The sequence below is a fragment of the Cnephaeus nilssonii genome (assembly GCF_951640355.1).
Source record: "Cnephaeus nilssonii genome assembly, chromosome: 15".
In the NCBI taxonomy this organism is placed as follows: Eukaryota; Metazoa; Chordata; class Mammalia; order Chiroptera; family Vespertilionidae; genus Cnephaeus; species Cnephaeus nilssonii.
The window spans coordinates 544,982-559,440 of NC_137086.1; the positions used below are offsets into that span (position 1 = coordinate 544,982).

Below are 14,459 nucleotides of genomic sequence, written 5' to 3' on the forward strand. Positions count from 1 at the left end.
CTGGCATTTGGCTTCCAACTAATGACATTTTAGCTCATCCCCAAACATCCTGTATAATTCTCAAGGCCCCCCTACTTTCTGGAACACCATCAATTCCAGATGGCCACACCACAGAATGAAGGGGCTGCCCAACCCACATCAGGTTGTGATATGAGCAAGAAATACATTTTTATCATTATGCTTTCTGAGTTTATGTCCAAGTTCACTGGTGAAATAGCCTAGTCTATCCTGACTAATTCAGATGATAATACATTTTATAGACACTGAACGCATTCCATCACTCTCCAGTGACTTTGCATATTTCCACTTTGATAGGTGCTTGGAGTAACTTGATTTGCCACCTTTCCAAGTTCTGGGAGGGGGACCTCATTACACCCTCACAATTGCTGAGAATGCCAACTGTTATCCTGTGTGCTCAAGGTACACTTATTTGTATTAGTTGCATATTTCTGACAAAGAGTTTTAAAGATTTATAACTGAAAGGGAATTTATATCCTGTGCTTGTAGTAGTGAAAAGTAAAAATCCAAAACAACACAACCAGCAAGATGACTCTCATCTCCGTTTGGCTGAACCTGTCAAGGGCTCACAGAAGGGACACGCATGGAAAGAAGAGAACGTGAGCAGGCACACGTTTCTGAGACGTATGGGAAAAGAGCAGCCTGGTGCCTGTCCTGTTCACTGAGACGTAAATGCTCTCCTCGTGGGCTCTCCTCCACGGGGTAACTCGGAGTGCAGCAGACAGCCTCCGTGCCTCCCCTACAACACACACGTTTCATAGAAATATAATTTCATATGGAGACCCACTTAAGACATGACCACAAGTTAGTCCTTCCTGAGGAATCGGGTAATCGGCATTTATCATAATGATGTGACAATGTTGTTGGAGTGGGCAAGGCTATGCAGGAGAAGAGGTTTTGTTTGTTTTTCTGTTTCTTCAGAGAATTAGACCCATATTTTGTATCTCTCCTGGCTCTCCCTTTGCCCACTTCTCCTGGTGTGGTGCTGCTTTCTCGGGTTCTTCCAGAGCACCCTCCCTCGGCTCTCACTGCCTGGCACATGTGTGCCGCCCTTTGTTCTAATCTCAGGCCTCGCTCTACGCACCTGCTGGGTGCCTGCGGCCTGCACGCCACGGGCAAAGCACACATATCACAGACTCTCCCACCCCATTTGCCTTCGTTGGTCCGAGCCCTGCCGAGCTCCCCAACATCGGACTTCTGGTAACTGACGTGTCAATATTGGTTCTTGTTTCCTTTCCTGTAACAGGGACCTAGCGGAGTGTCTCACAGGCAGTAGCCATCACGAAGTGTTGACCGACTAACAATCCCTTCACTTTCTGAGAGAGAACGAATTAAAAGAAATATGGTGTTCATAAAATTCTGACATTTTCCTTATGATTTCAGAGCATGTGGAGGAAACAGATAAGCTGTGGACTGATGATAGATGAAATTTTCAGAAGAGCAAACACACTTTTCTCAGAAGGAGAAAATTCTTGTATCTAGGCCTTTGCCAATGCAGCTCCATGTATGCAAATCACTACTGAGTATCCTGTTATAATAAGGTTTATTTTAATTAATCAGGCACTAAACAAGCCAAGGCAATGTCATAGAGTGGAAAGGGCCTTGTGCTCAAAATTCATTTGCCGCTGTGCCACGAATAAATGCTTTGTCTTGGGAAGGGATCTCCATGTGCAGGGCCTGCTCTTCCTCAAGGGGAATAAGGGGAGTCCCTGCTGGTCGGGGGATGCTCATAAGGGACCTCTGACTAATGGGATCGGCTCTCCTGGGGCACTGGGCGGGGCTCAGGAAATGCCACTGAGGCAGTTTTCCTTCACTGCAATGGTAAAGGAGTTCTTGAGTTCCACTCTATCTGTGACATCATTAAATGAGTGTTAAGAAATACATGTTTAAAAATACGGGTGTGGTAAGGCTACCTTGTACCTTCATGGGCCATATTATACACACTGCAAGTATGGGTGGGGCACATGCATCACCCACATGCACGCACACACACTACTCAGATACACATAACCACACACATGATCTCTCTCCCTCTCTCTCTCTCTCTCACACACACACTCACATACTTTCCCTCTCTCTCACACACTTTTTTCTGAACCTTTGGAGATATCTTAACACATTGCGGACCAGTAGTTTTATTGCTAGCTTTACCCAGTGGCCAGCTAAGTTGCCATTGAACAAATACAAAAAACATTTTACATAAATGTTAAAGGCACACTTTAAAATTAAATACCCATTGCATTTTGAAGGTATTTATTACATGTTATTATAAGCTAATATCTTTTTAAAGTATGATACTTTGTAAACACTGTGTAATATGAAGCGAAAATTCTCGTGATTCATCCGCAATGTGTAAAATATGAAAAACTAAAGTTATTAAAAGGGGGTTGCAGATGTTATGCTTATTCACACCTAAATCCTTCAACATTTATCTCCTAGGTGGGAACAAAACCCATTTCCTACATAACCTGAGTGTAACTGTAACAAAAAGAAAGTTAATTGTTCCAATTATATCATAAAATATACAGTCCATATTCACATATCCCCCAACTGTTCACAATATGTTCTTCATAGATCTTCTAGAAAACATAACTAAGATATAATATCACTTTTCCTTTTTTATTCTAAAAATTATTTTATGGCTGCAGCTATTTTTTCCATATTTTTGTCATTTCATAGTTATTTCCTGAACGTTATTTTAGAAAACTCTTTTAATAATTTTGAAACTTTGGCTTCTAAAATAGAACTCTATTATTGAATAATCCAAGATATAGTTTATTATTTTACATTTTATAAAGCAAATTTTAATTAGAGGGTTTGAGAAAGAAGAGCTTGCATGAAATATGACAAGAGCAATGGGAATCACTAAAGCTGTTAAAAGGTAATTGTGTCTGGTACTCGTGCACTGTTAACTAGGGAAACTGGTAGATGTTCTCTCCTGTCTTTTATTCGTTTCCTCCCCTCCTTGCCTTTTCCTCCTTAGTTCCTTGGTGCCCTTTTTCCTTCCTTCCTTCCTCCCCTAATTCCATCCTCCTTCCTTTACATTTGCATGTTTCAAAAAGAATTTAAAAGTGAATCTATAAATGAATAAAAACAATGAAAATCCCCCCTCAATCCTGCCTGTTTCTGTGTAGTTACTACACATATAAACATTTCTATCAGCTTCTTGTCTATCCTAGAAATGTTATGCAAATACAGGCAAATATTTGTGTGTTCATATTTCTGCTCCTCTTCTGCTTCTTACTTTTTTTCTTTAACAAAATATCCTTGAAATCTTTCTACATCAGTTCACAGAACGTGTCTTTATTTTTTACACATCTGCATGGTAAGTGGAGGCACTTTGATTTGAATGGTAGAAAGCATAACACAGATGTAAATCAGATTACTTCTGTATCAATCTTTTATGGCACAGTGAGTATGTCTTGGTTCTTTATGAGTAATAATGACAACAGCTATAATTTAAGAAGCTTGCCACTAAGCACTATGTGTTATGTGTATTATTTCATGCCTTCCTCATAAACGCTAAGAAGCAGAAGACATTCTCCTATTGTGCAGATGGGAAAACTGAGGCTCTGAGAGACTGGCGGTATAACTTCTTTCTACTCTCAAGGCTGTGCTGTTCAGTGCTTTACAGTTCCCCTCGCTGGTCTCACTGTGCCCTGCACACCATGCTGTATGGCCCCCAGGCCACCTGCCCCTTCATCATTCCACACAGCCCTGTCCCAGCTGAGCGCGGAGGCGTGAAAAGACTGGCAAATTGTCTCTTCTTTCAATATGACAGGTTTCTTGGGTGCCGCCCCAACTTCAGAGATATGACCAACCTGCTCTCTTTAGCTTTCTGATAGGCTTTGTGCACCTTCTGTCTTACTTCATCCTGACTACTCAGCTCACACACCAGAAAAGCGCTGGTCTGTGGAGCAACAAAGAAATAAGATTTGAAAAGAGAGTAAGAGTTATATTCTGTTTTCCAAAAATGAATGTGGTTATTCAGGAACTGTCACTTTAGATATGTACCACTCTTGGAAGCTCGTATGGAGGACAGCCCCCTTGCTGCCGTGACAGCGGGGCGGGGACGGGCTGTGCAGAGGCCCCAGGCCCACAGAGCCTGCGATCTACCACCTGCCTCTACAGTGGCTGCTCTCCCTGCGCCAGGCAGTGACGGTGACTTGACGTTTTCATTGTGTGGAGAGAGGATCACGTGGAGATTTAGATTTGGTTCCCAGAAGCGCTGTTAGGACACAGGAGCATTCCCGTTTTTGGAATGCTCATCTGTTTCTCTCAATCCACCCTTTTACTTCGTCACCCATGGACTAACCTATGACATACTGCAAATAAATACTGATTCTTCCTGAGGACACACCCTGATCTTTAAAGAACGGATAGAAAGTACCCGGAAATCACAGAGCTATGGGAAAAACTAACGTTATTAAAAGGTAATTGTGGGACTGTCAAGTTCCTGCCACACCTAGAGTCTGCCACCTCTAGGGCCTGCTTGGGGTGTTCAAGAGAGACACACGTGTGGTCCTGTGTGCACAGGCTTGGGGTCAGGAGTGCCAAACAGGAGGAGAGCAGTGCCTGTTGAGACCTTAAGCTCTCTTCATTTCTCTCAACAACTTCAACTTGTCTGTCCACCTTTGAAAACCAAATGTGATGCCTTAACTAGGAAGCCTATTCAAGGCCAAGATTGTCCAGTGTAAACATGAATTTTTCTTTGAAAATTAGCTTATTGTTTCGTTTTGCTATTTTAATTTATGGTTAGATTTGTATTTGAATGCTCAATATGAAACCATGTGAACATTTAACTCCATGCCAGAAACATCAATTCAACAAATCCACATTTAAATATTGAATTTTTATAACATTCCATTATATTCTTTAACTTATGACTAAAAGTGAATGGGATTGGACAAAACAAGACAGCCTGTATATATGAAACATCTACGACTCAGAAACTTGAACTGACGTTAAACTCAGTTATGAGTTTAACTCCCAATGTGAACAGGCTTTATTTTTTAACTCCAGGGAAATGACAAACATGATGCCTTCTCAAAACCAAATCAATGAGTGCAGTGACTTTCTTCAGGGACAGTGACTCGGGCAGAGACGGAACATACGAACAACTGTGACCTGTGACACCAGTTCCTAAAGCTCCGAAAGACGGCAGTTCCCACGAGGCGGCAGCACATGGATCACGACCCGCATCTGATCTCCATGTGGCAGCAAGCACTTCTGTTATCAGACAGGTCAATGACTACCGCACAGTGAACCTTGAAAGATGCCAGAGTTTTCCTCAGAGAGCACCCTGAGAACGGACCGGTTCACCAGCCAAGTCCCATGTGTAAAACGGACTCCCAAATGTGGGCATGAGATCAATACAGAGCTTCAAAGTCAGTAGCATGTACACGCTCAGAAGCCGAGACTTGGCAGAGGGGAGTTTAGTCACATTACAATTGTGTTGACCTTTGGCCTCTGAGATTCCCTAAAAGTGTCCCAACGGGGCAGCAACCATTTTTTTAAAATATTGATTTTAGTGAGGAAGGGAGAGGGAGAGATAGAAACATCAATGATGAGAGCGAATCATGGATCTGCTGCCTCCTGCATGTCCCACACTGGGGATCAAGCCTGAACCCGGGCATGTGCCCTGATAGGGAATCGAACCGTGACCTCCTGGTTCATAGGTGGATGCTCAACCACTGGGCCATACCAGCCGGGAACAGCAGAAATCATTTGACATGAACCAATATCCACTCCAAACTCCCAAACATAATTAGCAAACTCTGCTAAAATCACTAACTTTACGAACCAGCTACTTTGCATTGATTCCACGTGAAACGGCCCCATTTGAGACCCAGTGTCATTTTCCACTGCAATCCCCAGGACCCTCCCAGTGCCCAGAGGGTGCATGGCTTTCCTGCTCTATGGAGCATCAGTGGCAGGAACAATAGATGCATCATCTAATTTCACTGCAAATGGCTCTTTTTAGTGAGAATCATCTGTTTGGAGAAGATGCACAACAGAACTCTTAACGGCCTCCCAGAAGGCAGGAAGTACCAGGACGCTGAGAAGAAAGGAGTGACTGACTCAGAGCAGCAAGTGGGGAGGCCCAGGGAGAGGACCTCTGCGCACAGTCCCCCAAGAGCTGGGGGCAGGTACCTGAACTCCGTTGCCTGGTGATGTTCTTTGGCTCAGACTTTGCTGCCTCAGTGTGTCAGAGTTGGGAGTTCAGAGATGCCACCGGGATGTGATTTCACCAATCCTTCTTCCGGTTCATTTTCTAAGGGACAAAACCACATAATAACTACCCAAGGAGAGGTGAGACTGATGAGAATTCTCTCCTTTGTGCTATTACACTTACAATAAAGAGTTACATTTCAAGACAGGTAACCACATTAAGAAATGTGTCAATGATTTCACTCAGAAATGCTGATGTGAAAGGCCATAATGGACAAGTAGACAATGCTTTTAAACATTTAGTTAATTTACTTTGAAATCCAAGATATTTAACAGTTTTAAATACATATCTAGGTTTGACACTCAAACTAAGAGCACTTAATATTTAGATGGACCCATTACCAGCCAATTTTTAAGATTATTGCCTTCTTCAACACTTTGATGCAGTTAAGGAAAAATGTAATGAGTGAGAAATATTTTAGATGTGTCATTATTTCTTGGAAATAATGTTATTTCATTCCTAACAGATTATAATCTGGAGATGAGAAGAGTGGCTCAAATGCCAGCTCCATTTTACTTTAGTAGAACAACAACAAAAGACATTCTCTTCATTAATGTAAATTAGAATTTATTTCTTGACTTTCTATCAAGGTTCTCTGCAATATTGTGTCAATGTTAGGAAGTACTGACTGTTCTAATTGGAAAAATAAAATACCAGATTATTTTAAACTATATTGCCTAAGAGAGGATTTATTTTTTTTACAAAGAAAAGAAAAACTGGGAGATAGAAAGTGGAGCGAGGAGGTGCCTCAGTTGTTGAAGCTATTGTTTCTGGTGCAAACCTCCGAACTCAGAGACGCTCATTAAACGGAGTCTATGCCAATAACAGCCGAAGTGTTAATGGGCAGCAGTGAAGTGTGTCAGGCAAATGAAGGACCCTGAGGGCTCTCCATGCTGTTCCCGATCAGCTCCACGCTGCAGCGTTACCATAAATCCTCTAAAAGACACTGTCCCTCATTTCTTGCATGTTAGCTCACCGTGAAGATAATACTCAGGGTGGTTAGCAAGGGAGATTTGAAATAAGATAGCACAAAATTTCCTATGAAATATACAGACTGCTTATAAAATGCAACCATAACAAATTTTATTAATTTTCCTAATAAGGATTTACCAAAACAAACACATAAAGAACAGAATAATTCAGAAATATGCACATGAAGCTAGAAAGCTTTTAAAATTACCCTGAAAAAAATCAAAGTTGAAAAATAGAGTTAATATGTTTGTTTTGTGTCAAAGTCTAGAATCATTAATTATTTTGTAACACTTAAAAATACATTAAGTGATTGAGCAAAAAAGGAAGAAAAAAAAAAAGAGAGAAAGAACTCATGGACATGGACCCCAGTGTGGTGACTGAGCGGGGAGAGAGTGGGTGGAGGTAGAAGAGGGTAGAGGAGGGATAAATGATGATGGAGAAAATAAAATAAAATATACATATAAAAAGGAAATACCTTATTTAAAATTAAATAACTAGTATATTAAAATATATACATATTAAACTTTTAACACAAATTGTTATTTGCGAATTTATTTACAACAAACACAGCCATCTATCCTTGAACATCTTTGAGAACAGTGTGTTTTGTGGCCTTTTCCTGTCTACCAATACTCAAAACACACACATACATGCACACACACATCCATATGCATGCACACACATGCATACAAAAATGTATGCACACAATGTCAGCAAGAAATTCTTCTCAACACTAGTTGTACTCCTCTTTATACTATAATTTGCAAATTTAACTTATGCATGACAAAGGCAAATGCCCCAAACCTTCTCCTATCAGACACTCCCCCTTACAAATGATCTCGGTTCAGAAGTGAGTTTGTATCCAGGACAAACAGCAACACCTTCTACATCCTCAGCCTTGAGCTGTGCTCACTAGAGCTCAGAATTCAGAGCCCTGGTCCTTAAAGATAAAGGAGCATGGGCCACGCAGGAACTCCGAATCTGGACAGGAGGCCATGGAGATGAGTGTTTGCTTGGAGGACATTTACTGCCACCACCTTTTATTTTTAATTTCTGAAATCCATGCCTGCTCTCTCCACCAGATTCTACTAAGGCAGTTCCATATAAAACTTAACATTATTGACTCTGAAAACATAATATAATGGTTTAAATGTATGGACAATAGGTATTTATGCATTACTTCTAGATTAGCAAGACCCATCTCACCCAATATTGGTGTGAATATTTTTTGAGTCACTGAACTACTCTGAAGTTCAGGTTTCTCTCGGATAGTAAAAGGGCTGGGTTAAAAATGTAAAGTTTTCCCTTCAGCTTCAAAATACCACAACGCCCACAGCCCTCTCGGCCTGGTGATGGCTCCTGTGTGACCTCTGGGCTGGTGAACACCGTACAGGAAGGGTGCTCCTCTCACCTGTGAACTGCTCACATCAGCTCTCCATGCCTGTCCATACAGTGGGTCACAGGCAGAGCTCCGAATGTCAGCTAAGTTGCACGAGGAATTGCTTTACGCATTCCTGCTGCCAGCAGTGCCTCTCGGGGACCCTGCTGATGACAGGAGCCGCGGAGCACTGGCCCCTCCCCAGCCCCAAAGCAGGAGGGGGCTCCCTGGGACTGTCCCAGCAGGTGTCAGCACACTGGGTTGTGGACATTCCTGTCCCTGCCATCTCGGTTTCCTGAGATTTCTTATTGTCAAAAAGACCTGATTAACTGTGCATAGGTGACACCTGCGTGTGCCTTCTTGGCACCCTGAGTCACTGCTGCAGGGTCATCCCCCAGCAGAGACCTTGCCTGCCCTTTTTCTCCCTAACAAGTTCTACATGAGATGGGCAAAAAATGAGGGACATGTTTTAACAGTGCCTCTTCCTCAGACGTACACACTGAACAGGAGGAGCCAGACACTCCTCGCCCAGCACAGTGAGAAGGAAGTCCCCAGGGAGCAGGCAGAGTCTCAGGTGAGCCTCCGGGGACCGGGCACAGGCCCTGGCTGACTGTGCTCCCTGCACGCGGGCCCTGCAGAGGCTCCCTGCTGCTGCAGCGGTCAAAGCAGGGATGCCCAGTGGACAGAAGGGTGCGCAGCGGCAGCGGCAGCGGCGCCAGTGCAGTTCCGGCCCCTGGGCTCTCCCGCGGTCTGCTGGTTCCGCCCCCCATACCTGTTACCAGAATAGAGCCCAGCGCGGCGGGCTGAGACGAGCAGGTTGTTGGTGCCCGCCCGCACGCAGTAGGCGCTCCTCAGTCTTTCCTGCTTCAATAGAGGGCTGTTTCCCTTTGTGCCAAATGACATGGGCTCGAGTGAATGCTCGCCCTTGCTTGGTCTTTGTCTTAGAATGTGTTCATGAGAACATGTCCACTGCCAGGCTTTCAGAGAAAAGAAAGGTAATCATTTTCAGAAGACAGAGATAAGAATGAGGAAATATATAATCAAAGAAGTAAATGAATAAGGCTATCTTAAGAATAACAGAAAATCAGAAGAATGTATGTGGATTTTAAAATCACCTTACGTCATTTCTAAATACTCAGCACCTCTGCTCTCTGTGTTATGAATCTCATCCATCACACAAGTTTGCCCAACAACTGCCGTTACTGTGAGCGTGGGAAGTATTTTTGACAAGCAAGAAGGTTCAACCTTACCCACACATGGCCTTTCCAATCTCAGTATTTCCCATAGTGCCACCCAAACCTCTCAGCAAGGAACCACTGGTTCCAGCATGTTAACTGACAACATAAAGGACAATAGCAAATGCAATCTGCAGCTTTTGTAGATAAAACATCGCATGCATGATCTATCCTCCAGCTGCCCTCTGATGACTAGGGATTCCCAAGCTTAGACCTGGAGTCAAACCCACCATCTCACTGGTTCTTGAAACCAGCACAGGAAGAGAAAGCCAGTTCCCACTGCGGGCTTCCAGGGAGCGTTCCCAGGACTCCCGACGCGGAGGAAGGACGGTGGCTACAGCCTGTCTGTGGCATGGTGACAGGTAGTGAGCAGCACGCTACACAGGCTGTGCGAAGGCGAAGGAACAACTTGTTGTAAGGAAACTGCAGTGTGGATGTCAATTTAAAACGTGTAACCCTAGCCTAACAATTCCAGCTCCTATATCCGCCAATTACGTTTTAGTCACATGTGTACACAGATACATATATATAATTGTTCAATGCAATACTGTGCATAATAAAAAATGCAACCATCCATGGTGGACTGGTAAGATTATTGATGGGTATGTCCTGACAAGGCAGAGTCCCCAAGATGTAGAGCGAAGTGATCAGGGATGGCAGGAGCAGATCATCACCTGACAGTGTAGTTCCTACTGACAAGTGCACACAAGTAAGCGCATGGACAGTGTTCAGAAGGGCCCCACGCAATGGTTAGCAGAGGTTATCTTTGGGAAAAGGAGTGGGATTTTGAGGACTAAGAAGAACTTTCACTTTTCACCTTCAATACTTCTAATTGTGTGTGTGCTTAATCCTCACCTGAGGATATGCTTCCATTGATTTTAAAAAAAGAGGAAGAAAAAAAGAGAGACACACAGAGAGAGAAACATCATATGTGCCCTACCTGAGGATCAAACCTGCAACCCCCTTGGTGCAAAGGATGATGGTGAGCCACCCAGCCATGGGTAATGGTTCATATTTTAGTGACAAAGTAAAATTATGTTAACAAAATAAACTGAAAAATATGATCATTTCATATATATGTTACTATTTTTAGAAATTCTGTATCAATTGCTATAAAGAATAATTAATAAATTCAGGTTGAAAATTATCCTTCCAAAGTCACTAGTAATCACAAGCAACTTGAACTCTCCAGAACCCAAACCATTCCCTGCTTCCGAGCGCATTTGTAACTGGTTCTGGGATGTGCTGACTGTTCACACACCAACCAACAATGCTGCAAGAATTCACATTGAGGCCCAATTAGATCATCTCAGCTCATTAAAAAATATTCTTCCAGAATAAGCAAAACGATATAGAAAGGCAATTAAACATGGAGGCCATTACCACAAAGGCCACCCAGTGCTGTGTCAGGAAGGAAAGGGCTGCCTAGGACACCCAGCGCCCGTCCTCCAGCGGCTGAGCCAGCCCCAGGGCCGCCAGCAGCGTGGGCCACGGCGCTCTCCGTCCCGTCAGGTGGGCTGTGAGCCCAAGCACTTGTGAAGAGTGAGAATGTATCACCAGCCACAACCCCAGCAACAAACACACAAGGTCGAACAGCTTCTGGAGCCTCTGAATGTTGGAATGAAAGTAACCTTCCCGTCGTGTAGCCTGCCCTCGGAAGACCTGGGGGCTGACGTCTAGAAAAGCTAAATGACTTGCCCGATATGACAAGGCGCCTAAGAGCAGATCCAGGACAAGCCCTTCCCCCAACGATGTGAAAGCCACTGCAGAGAAACCTGAGAACTGGTTTCAGTTCGTCTATTAATGACACGCAGCTGTGGTCTCCAGGGCACGTGGACGAAGGCCGTTTGTGGCTTACAGAGGGCGAGGGCCAGCATCAGCACAGAGCAGGGTTTCCGGGTCTGCAGTTCCCATCTCACAGGCCTTCCTTGTCCGAGAGGCCGTGGGTGTGACTTTAGGATCTCGGGAATGAATCCTCATGTACCCACTGCTGGCAGGACCCTGTAAGATTTCGCCCCAGAAGGTCCATCCACTAAGGCTTTCCTACTTGTGCCCTCTGCCCATGGGTGAAACAGTGGTTCTTACTGAAATCAAAACGTTCCAAGAGGCAGTGTCCAAATAAACCCCAACCAAGGACTCAGAGACCTCATTCTGCTGTCTTTCCTTCCTCCCACACTCACTAGTCTGGATCCTCATTACCCCGGCTGAGTTCACGTCACCGTTCCCACCTGGTCCCCTAAGCCTGTTCCTCCTCTCCCCATCCTGTGACAAGAATCTTTAAAACTGCTTTTATTATGTCAAACCACTACTCAATAATAAATCAATTCAACAGTAATAGTATCACTGTAGTAACATCTTACACATGTATCACAATTCCAAGTTAAGTATTTCCCACACTTTTAAATTATGCCCATTTGACAGGTGAGCAAACTGAAGTTCAGAGAACAGTGCTTTAGTAAGAACTAGTAAGAGGCAGAGCTGGAACTAAAAACATTCTCTATAGCCCAGCCAGCATGGCTCAGTGGTTGAGCTTCAACCTATGAACCAGGAAGTCACATGCCCAGGGTTGCAGGCTCCATCTCCAGTGTGGGGCGTGTGCAGGAGGCAGCCGATCAATGATTCTCTCTCATCATTGATGTTTGTATCTCCTCTCCCTCTTCCTTCCTTTCTGAAATCAATAAAAATACATTTAATAAAAGGATCCTCTTTATCCTGGCTTCCAACGTCCTGTAAAGCTTGTCGACGAATTATCTCAAGTTTTAAGTCTCACCACTGCCCTATGTGACCCTTAGCTTCAGACCCTACATCTTCTCTCGTCCTCATAAACAGAGGATACTTCCTCACTTTGTCCGCATCATTCTTTCTATTTAAAGATAAACGATTTTTCAGCCCTCATATCAAATCCCACCGTTATCTAGTCAGAGACTTCCCAGATCACTCCAGCCCTGAGGAGATCATTACCTCTGAATTATGGCCCAGGCCACCCTTCAGCCAGTCCTAACGGAGCATGCATCATGCACATCAAAGTTTACATTTCATCTGACATTGCTGGCTGACTCTTCAGTTGTGTCTTATGTTGGCTGCTGCTTCTGTAATTTTTATAAGAGATGGAAGTTTCCTAAGTCAGGGATAGTATCTGTTCATCTTTATGTCACAAGGGGCAAAAAAAGGCAGTCTGACGAATGAATTTTAATAATAACAATAATAATAAGTGCACTGTGAGTTTATCGGCCATACAGAAGATGTTTACTATTCTGTGAATTCCTCATGGTATCCAGCAAGTACTTATGTACTTCTAAGTATTTATTGTCAATTGGAAAAATATAAGCCATTCGTCTTAGTCTGCTCAAGCTGCTATAATAAAATACAACAGACTGGGTGGCTTACAAACAACAGAAATTTATTCCTCCCAGTTTTGGAGACTGGCAGTTAGACCAGGAAGCCAACCTGGTCAGGTGAGGGCCCACTTCTGGCTGCAGATGTCTCACTTGTCCTCAGGCAGTGGGAGGGGTCTCTGTGATAAGGTCACGGATCCCATCCGAGGGCCCTACCTCTCCTCTCAATACCTTCACCTTGGGGGTTGAGATTTCTCATTCGAATATGGGGCCACACATTCAGACCGCAGCACCATTTGTGAAGGATGAGTCTGTGCCCCACACCCCGAGTCAGGAAAGACAAGGACAGAGCGGTGTGGACCAGTTGTCTGACTTAGGAGTAAGCATGTGCAGCAGAGCGAGCACTTGATGAAGGTGTGGGCACTCATGACAGTATCTCTAACTCCTCTTGATTCTGAGATGCTGCGACTTCAGGGATTGAATTATACTAATTGCTCACTGAACTGCACAAAATTGCAGGGATCCTTGGATAGACAACCAGAACTGGAGCAGCAATCCCCTCTCTTAGAATATATACAAATTACTGTCTATCAAGGGTTGTGACTGTAGAGTGTGACTTAAATATGTTATTAGCTCAACTTAAGCCAGGACCACATGTTCCAATTGGAAAGTTCTAATGCCGAGGGGCACGTCTAGCGACCTTCATTTTGGATGGACCGCTGAATCAAGATGCCAAAGACTGGGAAGGGCCCGCTGGCTCCCTCGACCCCCAGCACAGCATTTACCAGGAGCTCCCAGGAAGGGCCAGCTGGGCCACGTGTTCCTCCGTGTAAGTATAACCTCCAACTAACTGCTTCCCCGAGTGACAGAAAACAACCTTTCCAAGTTACAGGGTTTTCATATAATTATTTCATTTGATCCTTAAGACAATCCTGAGGACAGGGCTAATGGGATATTAACTCTGCTTTCAGAGAGAAGGGGGTTTTCAGAAAGGGAACCTCCCCAACATCAGAGCCTGGATGAGAACCTGTTTCCTGCCTGAATGTGCGCAGAGCTCCACCCTCTCAGCTGCACCGTGTCCCGTGGAACACACGTCTGGAATGACCTTCGCTGCATCCCTCGTCTGACTTGACTGTACGTGGGGAGCCAAGACCAAGAAGAAGGGCAATCAAGGGCCTTCAGATACACTGCCTGTGGGATGGACGTGACAAGCTTGGGAAGGACCTTAACTTCAGAACATTAAACCAGTGCCCACACAACCCCCAAACCACTACATTGGAAATCCATTC

General features: G+C 44.1%; 1 protein-coding gene across 5 annotated transcripts in view; it reads right to left on the reverse strand.

Moving 5' to 3' along the window:
- Positions 1–14,459, reverse strand: part of MYT1L (myelin transcription factor 1 like) — a 245,610-nt gene that overhangs the window by 168,301 nt on the left and 62,850 nt on the right. For all 5 annotated transcript variants that reach the window (XM_079791509.1, XM_079791508.1, XM_079791507.1 and 2 more), the window contains exon 2: positions 6,172–6,292. The gene's annotated coding sequence lies outside the window, so the exon portion shown is untranslated. The remainder of the gene's footprint in view (positions 1–6,171; positions 6,293–14,459) is intronic.